Raw genomic sequence first — 16,144 nt, 5'->3', positions numbered from 1 at the left:
TCTTTCACAAGACTCCATTTCATGATTCTAAGCATTTTCATTGACTTAGAACTTTCTCACTGCTCTTCACTTCTTAAGTTTCCTCAAGTTGTTCACATCTCAGCTAAAGTTCTGATCAACACAATGACTGACCACAATTTCAGAGGGTTCAAGATGAAATATACTACTCCCCTCTTGATAGAGAAGTGATGACCTCAGAATAAAGACAGATTTTGGGGGATTTTACCAGTGTGCCATTTTGTATTACTTGACCATACACATTTGTAACACAGTTTTCTCCCCTCACACTTGCTTTTTCAATTGGTGGGAGGGAAATAATGCAGATTTGAAAATAAAATAAAATTTAATTTAAAAATTCTATTTGACTGGCTATATGTCTATATCTAAGCATATTCTGCATACACACACAAGAAGACACACACACATACACACATACAGAAAGAGAAAAAGATAGAGAGAGAGAGAGAGAGAGAAACTATAACCAAGAATTATTTACCCAATAAAACTGATTAGAATCCTACAGGAAAAAAAATGAACCTCAATGAAATAGAGGACTTCCAAGTATTCCTGTTGAAAAGACTAGAGCTGAAGAGAAACTTTGAAATGTAAATATTAGTCAATAGAAACATAAAAAGGCAAATAGAATTGAACACTCACAAGGTGCTTAACAACAATGAACTGTTTATGTTCTAATTTGGGGATAGATGATATGTGGGACCCTTTGGAAGCACAATGTCATCAAGAATAGTAAAGAGAGTAAAATAAGATAGGGCCTGTTGGTTTTGTTGTGTTAAGAAGAAACAGTGGGACGGGGCAGGGGATAGGAAGGAAATAAATACTTGACAAAAAATTAAATGAAAATAAAATTTTATTTGAAAATTATTGCAAGGTAAATACTATGTTTGCTATGAGGCTAAAATCCAATAATGTATGAGCAAGACTGCGTAATGTGGTACTGTATTTGTAATCAGGGAACTTGGTTCACTTACCTACCCTGTTATTTACTGCCTTGTGACAATGGGTGGATGACTTAGCCTTGCTGGGGCTTAGTTTCTTTGTGATAAGGGGGTTGCAGTGGATGACTGCTGTGGTCCCTCCTAAGTTTCAATCTATGATTCTATGATCTTTTCCAGATCTAAGTACATGATCTTGTGTAATGTGTTTTAACTTTAAATCAAACTCTACAAATGCCAATTACAATATTGTTATTAAACAAAGACTTATACCAGGTATAACAAAAAATACATGGAGAAATAAAGACTGTGATATCTAAAGACATCAAACACCAGCTATTCCTCCTCAATTATCTTAGGTTACAAGAGCCTATATATCACTAATCATTTCTGCTTTTACCCTCCTGATTTGAAGTCATTCACTTTGCTCAAGAAAAGAGAAACCAAACATGAGTAAGATCATTCTTTCTTCAGTTGCTGTCATTCCATTCAAGCCAAGCTTCAGTCCAGTAACTCCTCTGATCTTCCTTTTGCCCCCACCACTGCTAAAAAAAAAAAAAAGCTATTATTATTGCTCTAAGCTCAGTTCCTCCTGTCTCTGGCACTGTTCATGCAAGCCCACATTCCTCTTTCACACTCCTCTTCAGTTACCCTCCCCCTCTCATCTTTTGTACATATTGTTTTTAGATCGGACCTCATTGCTGAGCTCTTTCAGCAGTCATAGTACTCTCTCAACATAAGCAAAAACATTTTCTAAAAAATAGAGCAGGAAAAAATGGAATGCACTGCTTTAATGAAGCAGTAAGTGACCTCTCTTTCACTAATGGCATTCAAGCAGAGTTGGATCATCTGTGAGGAACCCTACAAAGAGGACTTTGCCTGGAATAGGACATTAGGCTAGAAGACCTCTGGCTTCCTATGTTTTCAGTATTTAGAATCAGAAGGGACCTTAAAGGACATCTATTCTTGTCTCTCACTTTACAAATGAGGTAACTGAGGCCCAAAAGGGGTAAGTGGCTTGTCTAAGTCTTCCACTGGCAATAAGGAGTAGAACTGGGATTCAAACTTAGCTCTATTGTTTCAAAATCTTGAGTTCTCTCCACTAGTCCATGCTGCACCATGCTGTACCTTAGCTTGCAGATTCTCTGTGTCTAGAATTTGAATTGATCATCACCTCAAATGAGATTTTTGCCTTACAAAACTTAAAGCACTATATATAGTAGCTATTATCATTTCCTTGGTAAGAAAAAACCAAATATAACATACATCCTGTGGTCACTGTACCTGGTCCCTCCATGATTACAACTCTGATACCTCTTTCTGACCTAACCATCCACCTTAGCTCCCCCTAGAAATTCCATTTGGCAAATGCCCATGTAATCAGACTGTTTTCAAATATTCTTGGTCCATTAGCTGTCCTGACATATCTGTTTTCAGTTGGCTTCACCCCCACCTTTCCCTTTTAGTTGCTGCTGAGTATAATTAGCCAAGATGACAACCCTTCTCTGCTACAATCCTCACATAATGGCCAACAGAACACTTCCCACATCTTCCAGGTGCTCCTTCCATGCAGTAAAGGGATATGTCAAAAATGTTTCAGGAAGGTGGGCCAGTCTGGGTATGGGATAGCAGAGCAGGCAGGAAGCTGCAGTTGATGCCAATAGTCCTGACAGTCTTTCCAACTGCTAGGCTTCCTGGAGAGAACAGATAAAAAGAGATAGCCTAAGTCTTAAGACTGATGTACATTGTAGGTTGGCCCTTTCTATTGCATCTTCAAGACTGGAATCTTAACATTTTCTGAATTATGAACCCCATGGGCAGGCTGGTGAAGCCTGTGGACCCCTTCTTAAAATAATGTGTTTTTTAATTCATATAATAAAATACATAGAATTGCAAAGGAAACCAATTATATTGGAATACAGTTATAATATAAATGTTAAAAGTTCATGACTCCTAAGTTTAGAACCTCTGGGAAGGAAGAGCAATGAGGAGAGAGGGGAATGGGAAGGAGAGGTAGGGGAGTTTTGTGTAACTGTTCTTGGATGACTTTTGCTAGTTTTCTGTACTTCCTTCTTCCTCTTGTCACCCACCAGTCTTTTGTTTTGTATTTTCCTGGGTGAATCTTGTCAGTACCTCCATGGTGCAAACTGCCTATGATTTGAGCTCACAGAATACCGAGTCAGACTTCTCTCAGCCATTTCTAAATTGGACAGAAAGAGGGTAGTCAGCATTTATTTTTTCCTCCCTTTTCCCACCAACCCTCCCATTCATCCCAATTTCAAAGAAAAACAAAACCCTTGTAAAAATAAGACAAAAAAATTACTTATTCTTGGAGGTGTGTCTCCCCTTGCTTCCTCCAGACCTCCCATTGTCTTCAAGATGTCCTCAGGTAGCATAATGGGGAAGAGACATGGACTGAACGGAATGAGATAGAGATTCATTCTCTCCAGTCTGAGGACCTCTGAGAGTCAGGAAGAATTGCTCCCTATATGCTCCTCAGAGAAACCCTTCCTTACCAGATAGCCACCCATTTGAGGACTAGGCCATTTTCCATCTAGGGGAAAGTTCTTCATCATTACTGCTACCTGGGCCAGGCTTTAGGAAGTTGTTTAAGCCAACTTCTGATCTCCTACAGAAGGCTAGAGAAGGTGGCAGTCAGAACTGCTAGACCCAGGTAATTTTGTGATGAAATAAGCCACAACATTCTATTTAATAGTTCCTGCAGGCATCAATGTCTGTTTCTTGATTCTGCTGATCTAGTTGTTTGCCTCTGCACAAAGAAGAAAATATCTTACCCATTTTAAAGATGAGATCCTGAGGTTCAGAAGAGTTAAGTTACTTGCCCACAGTCATGCTATCAGGAGCCCAGGCCTCCTGGTTCCCAAGTCAAAATTAATTCCCTAAAATATGAGGCATGGGGGAGAGAATGCTACCTAAAGTGAACCAAGCCAAACATCTCTCCTCCAAAGTAATTTCCTTGAAGATGCTTACTAGCCACTAGAGACTGAGAAAAAAAAATCAAAAGTCCCCTCTTAAAGACAATCCTCATTTATTGCTTTACAACTTTATAGCTTTGGTGGTGACTGAGGACTCAGATTCATAAAGTTTTCTTCCCTGACTCCCCCATGAAGGGACAGTCTTCTTAATCCACCACTGTCACAGCCCCCCAGAAATGGTACTGGCACTAGTTTACAAGTTCATTAACTTCTATTTATTCATTAAAAGGACAGAAGACAGTGCCCCCTTGGAACCAAGTAATTCAAAATAGAAAATCTGTTCAGTGATGCACAGTTGAGCCCAGTGTAGCATGAGAGTGGGTAGGTAACCTGGATGATCAGGGACACCATGTTAAACGAATGCATTGTGAGGCCCCTAAGGCAGGCCAGATGTCTGAGGGGGTGTTTAAGCCTCCTAGGTTGAAAATGGCTTTCCATTTCTGCTAACCTTCCCTGGAATCATACACAAGCCAAAGAATGTTAGAACAGAGAAAAGCCTTAGTGGATAGAACACTAAAAGTCAGAACTCAAGGAATGCCATCATCCTCATGAAAGGAAGCATGGTATAGTACTGTACATGTTGAATGGGAAGTTACAGAGTGTGGTTACTAACACAGCTCTCATACTTATTACCTCTATGACCACTTCATCTCTCTGAGACTCACTTCCCTCATTTGTTAAAAAAAGGGGGGTATTAGACTAGATAACCTCTATGGTTCCTTCCAATTCTAGAACTATAATGCTATTTATTATTATTATTATTATTATTGGTATTATTGTTATTCACATTTCTATAATGGTGTGAACTTTACAAAGCACTTTCATCCCTTGTGTGTGGGGTTGGGTGTGGGGGAATGTCAGGCAAGTATTATGCTGCCTGTCATATACATAGGAAAATGAATACTCTGAGATACTAAGTGACCGGCCCATGGTTAAGGGAAGCTAGGTGGCACAGTGGATAGATTGCTGGAGTCAGCAAGACTCATTTTCCTGAGTTCAAATCTGGCCTCAGACTCTTACTAGCTGAGTGACCCTGAGCAAGTCATTTCATCCTGTTTGCCTCAGCTTACTTATCTGTCAAATGAGCAGGAGAAGGAAATGACAAACTACTCCATGATCTTTGCCAAGAAAACCTTCAAATGGGGTCATAAAGAGTTGATCACAACTGAACAACATCTGTGTGAAGCGAGAAAAACCCCTAGAATATTAAACATAGAATATGAAAGATAGATATGTTTTCAATCAGGCAGGCAGCTAACAAGCATTTATTAAGTTCCTGTAATGTGTCAGGCACAGGAGATACAAAGAAAGGCAGAAATAGCCTCTGTCCTCAAAGATCTTACATTCTAATGGGGGAGACAACATGTAAATCAGTGTTTACTGTAAGCAGGACACTGGGTTTGAAGTTCCAAGTTACATAGTTTATACGAGATGTGGAGGAAGACATTTGGTATAGCAGAAAGAATTCTGGATTTAGAGTCACAGAGCTAGGTTCCTCTAGCCCCATTATCTGAGCGTCAGATCTGCTACATTCTACATCTTCCCCAAGGTTTTCTAGTACTGTGAAAGGGTTGAGGGGATGGTCTCCATTTCTCGGCGATTGGCTCAAGTCCCACTAATTTTGTTCCTTCTATTTTAGAAGCCCAAATAATAGCAACCCAGTCCTATTTAACCACCTAATAGTATATTAGATTTACAGCAGAATATTTGCTTCAAAGATACAGCAAAAATAAAAATGCAAAAATTTTCCCCAGCCACTAAGAGCATTATCCAAACAACATCACATGGTTTCTGGGTAGGAAAGGGGATTAGATTTACATCTTAACTCAATTTCAACATAGCATCGAGTCCCACCTAGTTCAAGTTCAAGCATTCACCGGGCTAGTGTTCCAGATCCTTGCTCCTCAGGGATTCACTGCTGGACTGGCTACAATACTGAGCCTATATTTCTTGCTCCTGGATACCTGTGGCTTGAGTTCCTGAGTGAAGGATGCCACTTCTCATACCAGGACCTGAAAAAGACAAATGAAACAAAACAAAACACCAGGCCTATTTCTTAGGGTCTACTGGGGAGTATAAATGGACTAAATTCTCCATTTATTTGGGAAATGAGACCTTTATCAGAGAATATTATTATAATATCCTCCCCCCCATTTTCCTATTTTCCTTCTAATCTTGGCTGCATTGGTTTTGTTTGTGCAAAGGCATTTTAATTTAATGTAATCAAAATTATCTGTTTCCCTCTCACAATCCTCTCTTTCTTGTTTGGTCACAAATTCTTCCCTTGTCCATAGATTTGACAAATAAAATTTTCTATGCTCCCCCTTTATGTCTAAATATGTACCGATTTTGACCTTGTTCCAAAGATAAGGGAAAGGTGTGAGATATTGGTCTATGCCTATTTTCTGCCAAACTACTTTCCAGTTTTGTATTCCAGGAGTCAAGATGGCAGAGTAAAAAGGTAGTCCCTCTCACCCTCCCCTATCAATCCCTGAAAGCCCAGAAAATATTGCCCCAGGAAAAACCCTGGAACAGCTGAACCAGAAGAAAGATGGGGAGCAGCAGTGCAGTAGCCCAGGTAGCTTGAGAGATTAATGGGAAAGGCCCCTCTTGCCCTGGGGGAAGGGGAGAAGTACAGAATGGGAAGCATCCCAGCCAGCTAGCGGAAAGCCCCACTTTAGCACACCAGGAGGAGATCCTGAAACCCAGATGGTGGAGCAGGCAAACATCAACACCTGGACCTCCAAGTGCCTCACTGAGGATGGGGGGAACTGGTGGAAACCAGTTCAGAAAACCACCAGGTGCCTCGGCATTCTACAGCAAATGGCTCTCCCAGTGCCTCAGCAAAAATAAGGGAGCAGCACTACAAAGGGCCCCAGGCGGATCAAAGCCCTGCAACATCCATCTGAAAGGAGCTGAAGAAAGCTAAAGGAAAGGAAAAGCAGGCAACCTAGAGTTTCCCAAAAGTTCCAGGCTTGCTGATCCCAGCCCAACACCAGGTAAACTGCCAAAACCCTATGGCCTCCAATTGCCAACATCGGAGGCCCCAATACACAAAGCCAGTGACCAAGACCTAGGCTCACAACACAAGAAACTTGGGTCAGTGCCCTCTGCTCCCCAGAAGAAGAACTCAATCTCTTTAAAGGCCAGGGAATAAAGAAACACCATGAGTAAAAAGAAACATACCATAGATTCATGTTATGAGAAGAGTGAAGAGCAAGGCAGAAATTCTCAAAAGGACAACATTGTCAGCAAACCCACATCTGCAACCTCAGAAGGGAATATAAACTGGTCTGAAGCCCAAAAAGCCTTCTTAGAACTCAAGAAGGATTTTAAAAGTCAAATGAGAGCTGTAGAAGAGTCTTTAAAAAATACAATTGGCCAACTGGAAAAAAAAGTACACTGAAGAAAACAAATCCCTTAAAAACACAATTGGCCAATTGAGGAAAGAGGTACAAAATCTAATAGAAAAAAAACAATTTGTTAAAAATTAGAATCAGGCAAATGGAAGCTAATGACTCCATGAGAGAGGAAAAATCAGTCAAACAGAAACAAACAAATGAAAAAAAAAATAGATGAAAACATAAAATACCTTATTGGTAAAACAACTGACCTGGAAAATTGATCCAGGAGAGACAATTTAAAAATTATTGGTCTACCTGAAAATCACGATGAAAAAAAGAGCCTGGACAGTATCTTGCAGGAAATCATAAAGGAAAACTGCCCTGCAGTCCTAGAACCAGAAAGTAAAATAGCCATAAAAAGAATCCACTGATCACCTCTTGAAAGAGATCCCAAATTGAAAACACCAAGGAATATAGTAGCAAAATTCCAAAATTACCAGATCAAAGAGAAAATACTGCAAGCAGCCAGAAAGAAACAATTTAAATATTGTGGAACCACAGTTAGGATTACACAGGACCTTGCAGCTTCTACATAAAAGACCATAGGGCATGGAACATGATATTCCATAAGGCAAAGGAGCTTGGATTACAACCAAGGATCAACTACCCAGTGAAAATGAACATGATCTTTCAGGGGAGGAAATGGATATTCAATGAAATAGGGGATTTCCAAACCTTCCTGATAAAAAGACCAGAGCTCAACAGAAAATTTGATCTTCAAGTACAAGACTCAAGACAGATATAAAAATGTAAATGGGACAGAAAGATATAATATGTTGTTAATAAGGGCAAACTGTTTACATCCTTACAAGGGAAGATGACCCTTGCAGCTCTTGAGAATTGTATTGTTATTACACTATGTTAAAGGTGTATGCATAAAGGGGGTGGATATAAGTTGACTTTGATGTAATGATAAAAAAAATCTAATCAAGTGGGTTAAATGGATCCAAGTAAGTGGATTAATCTGATCTAAGAAAATGTACTGAGAAAGGAGAAGGCAGACAAGGGTAAATTACATTACAGGAAAAGACACAAAAACCTATTACAGCAGAGTGAAAGAAGGGAGGGGGATGAGCATTGTTTGAACCTTACTCTCACCAAATTTGGCTCAAGAAGGGAATAACGTAATCAGTTAGGTATAGAAATCTAACTTGCCCTATAGGCAGTAGGATGGAAAAGGGGAAAGAAAAGAGAGGGGGGATAGAAGGGAGGGAAGAAGCAGTAAGGGTAAAGGGGAAGAAAAGGGAAAGGGCTAATAGAAGGGAGGAGGGGCTGAGGGAGGTGATGGTCAAAAGCAAAACACTAGTGAGGAGGGAAAAAGAGAAAGGAGAAACAAACTACTTTCCAGTTTTCCCAGAAATGTTTATCATGTAGTGAGTTCTTATCCTAAAAGTTTGGATCTTTGGGTTTATCATAATAATATTACTTAGTAACAAAAACAACAACAAATGTCAGTATGTTATTTCATTGTTGTAATTCTCTTTAGTAAAATTATTGGTTGTTGCCATGATTTGTTCTTTGATCTATTCATTTTTCAGGATTAGATTATTAATTTTCAATCAGCTTTTAATCTTTATTTTCATGACATTTTATTGTATGCAATTTTTATTGCATTATGATCTGAAAAGGTTGGATTAAATATTTCTGCTTTTCTGTATTTTTGTGAGGTTTTTATGCCCTAATACATGGTCAGTTTTTGTGAAGGTGCCATGTACAACTGAGAAAAATATGTATTTATCTCTATTTCCATTCAATTTATTTTCAGAGGTCTGTCATATCTAATTTTTATAAAATTCTATTCACCTCCTTAGCTGCTTTCTTATTTATTTTATGGTTAGATTTATCTAGTTCTGAGAGGGGAAATTTGAGGCCTCCCACTAGTATATTTTACTGTCTGTTTCCTTCTATATCTCATTTAACTTTTCCTTTAAGAATTTGGATGTTATGTGATTTGTTGTATATATGTTTAGTACTGATATTACTTCATTGTCTATGATACCTTTTAACAAAATGTAGTTTCCCTGATCATCTCTTTTAATTAGATCTATTTTTGCTTTTGCTTTGTCTGAGATCATGATTGCTACCCTTACCCTTTTTTTTAAACCTCAGCTTACTTTTAATCTGTGTGTGTGTGTGTGTGTGTGTTTCAAATGTGTTTCTTGTAAACAATATATTTTGGATTCTGGTTTTTAATCCATTCTGTGGTCTGCTTCTGTTTTATGGCAAGTTCATATCATTCCCATTCACAGTTATGATTACTGTGTATTTCTCTGTATGATATTTTCCCCATTTTTTCTTCTTCTCTCTCTCTTTTTATCCTCTTAGTCCTTAAAAGTCTATTTTGCTTCTGACACTGCCTCTTTTAATCTGCCCTCACTTCTATCACCCCACTTTCCTTATCTCCTTCCCCTCTTATTTCCTTGTTAAGTAAAATAGATTCCTTTACTCAACTAAGAATGTATCTTATTCCCACTTTGAACCAATATGATGAGAGTGAAGTTCAAACATTTCCTGCCACCCCTTCCCCATTTTTTCCTCCATTGTAAAAGCTTTCCTTGTGTGCCTCTTTTATGTAAGATAGTTTTCCCCATTATTCCTCTCTCTTTCCCTTTCTACCAGCACATCCCTTTCTCACTTCTTCATTTTTTTGAGACCATTCCATTATAGTCAACTCGGACCCATGCTCTCTATGTATACTTTTTCTAACTGCTCTAATAATAATAACAATAAAGTTCTTAGAAGTTACAAGTATCATCTAACCATACAGTCTTATGTAAAAAGTTTAACTTTATTGAGTGCCTTATAATTTCTCTTTCATGTTTACATCTTTATACTTCTTTTCTTATATATGAAAGCTAAATTTTCTATTCAGTTCTGGTCTTTTCATCAAGAAAGCTTGTAAATTCTCTATTTCATTAAATGCCCATTCCCTCTCCCCCCCACAAAAAAGATGTTTTTTTTAGGGGGTAGGTTATTCATGATTTTAATCCTAGCTTCTTTGCCTTATGGAATATCATAGTCCAAGCCCTCCACTCCTTTAGTGTAGAAGCTGCTAAATCTTTGTGTGATCCTGACTTGTGTGATCCATTATATTTTATTTTTTTTTCTGACTATTTGAAATATTTTCTGCTTTACCTAGGAATTTCGGAATTTGACTATAACATTCCTGGGCCTTTTAATTTTGGGATCTTTCTCAAGAATTGATCAATAAACTCTTTCAGTTTCTAGTTTACCCTCAAGTTCTAGGATATCAGAAAAGTTTTCCTTGATAATTTCTTGAAATAAGATGTCTAGGATCTTTTCTTTTTTTTTTTCTTTTTTTTTTCCTGATCATGGCTTTTGGGTATTCTAAAAATTGTTAAATTATCTCTCCTTGATCTATTTTCCAGGTCTCCAATGAGATATTTCACATTTTCTTCTATTTATAAAAGTCTTTTGGCTTTTTCTTTTTTTGATGTCTTATGGAGTCATCAGCTTCTATTTGTCCCATTCTATTTTTTTAAGGAATTATTTTCTTCAGTGAGCATTTATACCTTCTTCCTTATTTGGCCAATTCTGCTTTTTAAGTTTTTCTCTTCAGTCAATTTTTGTGCCTCTTTTACCATTTGGCCAACTCTTTTTTTTTTCTTGTTTGTTTTATTTTCTTCAGTATTTTTGTGCCTCTTTTGTCAAGCTGTTAAATCTCTTTTAATAGATTTTTAGTCTCAGTTTCCTCATCTGTAAAATGAGTTAGAGAAGGAAATGTCAAACCAATCTAGTATCTTTACCAAGAAAACCCAAAAATAAGGTCACAAAGAATTGGACACAATTGAAACATCTAAACAACAACAAAAACAAAATGTTGAAGAAAGGAATATAAAAATAAAGGGAAATGTGAGATAGAAATGTCTTCTCATTCTTTGTCAGAATTTTTCTTCTACCTCCCTTATTTGATTTTTTAAAAATCCTTTTTTGAACTCTTCCAGGAATTCTTGTTGGGCTTGTGTCCAATTTACATTTCTTCTTGAGGCTTTGCTTATAGCTGTTTTGACATCAATGTATTTTTCTGAAATATCTTGATCTTCCCTGTTACAATAAATTTTATGTTGCCACATATTTTATGGTCAGTTTTTTTTTGCTCATTTTCTCAGCCTATATATTGACTTTTACATTTACTAGGTGGATGGGACACTGTCCCAAACTTCAAGTTTTTTGTGCTTATGTTTTCAGAGCTAGTTCTGGGGGTCTGTATGTGTTCAGTGTTTCCAAGATGGTATGATCCAAGAAGAGGTATGGTCACTGCTCTTCTGGTTTGTACTCTGGTCTTTACTTAGGAAGGGATTTTACTCTCCTGCAGCTCTAAGTGCTAGTGTCCCTCTTGTTCCTAGAACTGTGATCAGGTCCCCTGCTCTCCTGAAGCCACAAACACTAGTGCTCCTTTCTACCTTGGAACTGAGACTAGGGTCCTTGCTCCCTTATGAGTGACTGCAAGTGACTCCTCCCCACCTCAGAACTGTGACTGGGTCTCTTATTCCCCTGCAGCTAAAAGTACTAGTGCTCCTCTTGACCCTGGAACCGTGACCCAGAATTGAATATAGGAAATGCAACAGATCCTTGCACCCAGTGCCAGTCAATTGTTATTTGTAATCTCTTTCTGTCCAGTTTTCCAACCTACTAGGGTCTCCAGCCTGAGAATTCCCAAAGCTGCAGCTGCCACTGTCACATCCATTTCCAATGCTTAAAGCCGGTGTTGCTAGATTCCATGCAGAGCTCTGGGCCAACCCCTACCCCTGTGTCACAGGCTTCTCTGCCAACCTCCTAAGTTGTCTTAGACTGGAAAATTTTCTTACCCTGACTTTTTATTGGCTCTATCACTCCAGAATTCAATTTGAGATGTCATTTTAAAGTTCTTTGCAGGACAACATTGGGAGAGTTCAGCTGAGTTCCTATCTGTACTCCACCATCTTGGAGTTAATTTTAATTTCAAGTTAGTTAATTTTAAAGGCACAAAGAGCCAATGAAAGCTAACAGGCAGCTACACAGCCAATGAAAGAAGAACCAGAGGAAGGAAGAAGAACCACAATAGTAGACCAATGTGGAATATCCAGCTGCTTGCTAGTTTTCCTTTCTCTCAGAAGCAGGTCCTCCAATGTCTTCCATATGAATGATATTGTTTTAGATGGTTTAGGCATGTGCCTAACACCCATTACTCTGTATTTGTGACATTAGGTTGCTTCAGGCAGTCAGTCAACAAGTCTTTGTTAAACATTTATTAATTAGTAGCACTGTATAAAGTGTTAGAGATATAAAGAAAGTAAAAAAAAAAATAGCCTTTTAGTAACTTACATTCCAAAGAAACAGAAAACATATAAGTAGATGCACTCAATATATAGAGAATAGATGGAAGACAATTCAGAGAGAAGACACTAGCAGTGTGGGTGGAGGAGGGAAGACTAGGTACAGTGTCATGCAGAGGGTGAGGTATCAGGTGAGTCCTAATGGAAACCAAGGAAACTAAGAGATAGAGGTAACATAGAGATAATCAAAAACAAGACCTGAAAAGGACCTCAGAAAACTCCACACTATCATTATCCTTTCTATTTCTACAGCCCTTTATAAAGCAAATCACTCCCAACAAAACTGTGGTATAGAGAGTGCAAGTTTTTTTTTCCTTAATCTTCATTTGACAAGTGAAGAAATTGAGGCTTATAGAAGTTAAATTACCTGCCCATGGTTATACACAATTAGGAAATGTCAGAACCAGGTTGTTAGAGCCAAAAGGGATGTTGAAAATACAGAACATAGAATGTCAGAAATGGAAGAGAATTCTGAGATCATCTGGTCTCATTTCATTTTACATATAAGGAAAAGTTAGTTTTGGGGAATTAAGTGACTTCCTTAGGGTCATACAATAAGTAGTAGCAGAGTAATAACTAGGATTTTTTTCCCCTTTGGGTAGAAAGACCCCCTCAGTTGGGGCTATAGTGAGACATAACCCTGGGAGTACCAAGATAGTTTGATGTTGGGTGATGAGGAGAAGCTAATCACTGCTAATCAGTTGATAGTTTCTAATTTTTAACTAAATGTTGTTACTAACTAGGTGCTAGTTCAGCCATGTAGGACTGACTAGGGTTTTTGGGATAGTGGGTGGGGCTTGGGGATAGAGTTGACTCACATTTCCATTTATTTGTGTCTTCCTTTCTTCAACATTTTGTTTTTGTTGTTGTTTAGCCGTTTCAATTGTGTCCGACTCTTTGTGACCTTATTTTTCGGGTTTTCTTGGTAAAGATACTAGATTGGTTTGACATTTCCTTCTCTAACTCATTTTACAGATAAGGAAACTGAGACAAGGAGGGTTAAGTGACTTGCCCAGGGTCACAGAGCTAGTATGTATCTGAGACCAGATTTGAACTCAGGAAGATGAGTCTTCCTGACTCCAGGCCCAGCACTCTATCTACTTCACCACCTAGCTGTCTATGTGACTCTGGGGAAAATCACCTAACCTCAGTCTATGTCAGTTTTTTCAACTGTAAAATGGGGTAATGATAGCACCTACCTTGCAGGATTATTGTGCACTTACTAAGTACTAGGTACTTTACTTAGTGCTGACTATACAAAGAAAGAGAAAAAAAAACAGGATCCCTGCCTTCAAGGAGTTCACATACTAATGGGGGGAACAACATGCAAATAATGATATATAGGTATATATATATACATATATATATACACACACACACATATATACACACACATATATATATACACACATATACATATATGTATGTATGCATACATGCATATATGCATGTATGTATATATATATATATATATATACACTGGAAATATAAGATGGAAGATATATACAAAGGAAATGAAATATAATCTCAGAGGGAAGGCATTAACAGTGGGAGGAACTAGGAAAGACCTAGAGCAGAAGATGGTATCTGAGATGAGGTTATTGTTGGGGTAGGGATAATATGGTCAGAGCTGTGCTTTTGGAAGATCCCTTAAACAGATTAGTCAAGGATGGACTGGAATTGGGACAGACTAGATGCAGGGGGACCAGTTAAAAGCCTATTGCAGTAGTTCAGGTAAGAGATGAAAAGAGCCTGCACCAGGATGGTAAATATGTGAGGAAGGAGAAGGGATTATATAGGAGAGTTATTGTGAAGGTAAAAATGACAAGACTTGCCAATAAATTTCATATGTAGAGTGAGAGTCAGGAATCAAAGATGATACTGTGGATGTGTGTAGGTGACTGGGAAAATGGTGAAGTCCTTGACAATAATAGAGAAATTTAGAAGAGGGAAGGGTTCTGGAGGGAGAAGTTCAGGGATTTGTTAGTAAATGTTTAATAATTAGATCTCTGAAAAAATACAAGTGATAAGCTTTTATGTTTAATCTCCACTATTAACATTTTGTCCATCACTCTCAAGTCTAGACAATCAACAAAAAAGGATAAACCAAGTCTTGTGATCATATAAAGAAATTTTATTGCTCTTGAACATGGAAGTTGAATACTTGAGGGTGGTGGCAGGGACAAAGTTGATGGCAAAGACAAAGATATGACCTTTTTTTTCTGCTGTGTAGACAAAATGCAGTGGAGGACTAGGTCTTGGAAAATGAGAAAGTTGAAAAACTGGAAAGATAGGGTGTTTAAGGGACTATCAATATGTATGTGAGGTTAGGAGTCGGGATACTAGAAGAAATATCTACGTGAGGTGACAAGCTGGACTAAACTGTCATAAATTTCCATCTGACTCAGAGATTCTGAAATTTCATAGCATTGCACAAGGGCAAGAGCATGATCTTTAGAAAGGCCCTATAAAATACATATCTATTCCCAGGAGAGACAGGAGACACCCACAAGGATTCTTCCCACACCATTCCATTGACCTATAGACAGATTTTAGAGCTTGAACCCATCATCATCATCATCATCATCACCATCATCATCATCATTTATTTTAAGATTTATAAAGCCATTTCTATCTATTCTCTCATTTGAGTCTCATAACATCTTTGTGAGGTAGGTACTATTATTCTCATTTTATAATCAAGGAAGCAGATGCTAACAGGTGAAGTGATTTGCCTAGGGTCACACAGCTATTAAGTATCTGAGGCAGGATTCAAACTCAAGTCTTCCTAAAACTGAATCCATGTGCTCTGTCACCACTACCACTTAATTGATTCCAATCCTAGGATTATAAAGTTTAGAAGTAGCAGGGGGTAATAGAGACCAGCAAGTTCAACTTTCTCATTTTATAGAAGAGGAAGCTAAGTCACAAGGTGGGGGGGAAGTCTTTGATCAAGTTTATATAATGAGTCAATGCTTAAGTTTAAAAACAAGTCTCCTGACTCTGTGACACATAGCTGCCTCTATATAGGGTGGGATCCCCATATAGTGGTGTATTTTTTTTCACTATGTTGTGAAGGAGACTTTGTAGGAGAAGGTAACTTCACCTGTGTGGGATGAGAGCACTGCCAGACAACCAGCTATAAATGGAACATGCTGTGAGGGTGACTCATTCTCAGGAGTGGCATATGGCCATCAACTCAGTCTAAAACTCATTTAAGGGCCCTTATGCTCATCTACCTGGGATGGTGATGGAGACTTCTCAAGATAATGATCCCCAGATAATAACTTGTCAGCAGGAAAGAAGGAGTCTATTTTGCTGAAGGGGTATTGGCAGGGTTGATGAAAAACTCTTCACCTTTAGATGAGAGCTTTTGGAGGGAACTACTTTAGGCTGGCCTGGAAAGGCCACCCAATTAGTTGACAGGAGTCAGTTTCCCTGGTAAGTGTCCATCC

The sequence above is a fragment of the Vombatus ursinus genome, unplaced genomic scaffold, assembly GCF_900497805.2.
Source record: "Vombatus ursinus unplaced genomic scaffold, bare-nosed wombat genome assembly UNPS02005236.1, whole genome shotgun sequence".
Lineage (NCBI taxonomy): Eukaryota > Metazoa > Chordata > Mammalia > Diprotodontia > Vombatidae > Vombatus > Vombatus ursinus.
This window is presented reverse-complemented; position numbering follows the sequence as displayed.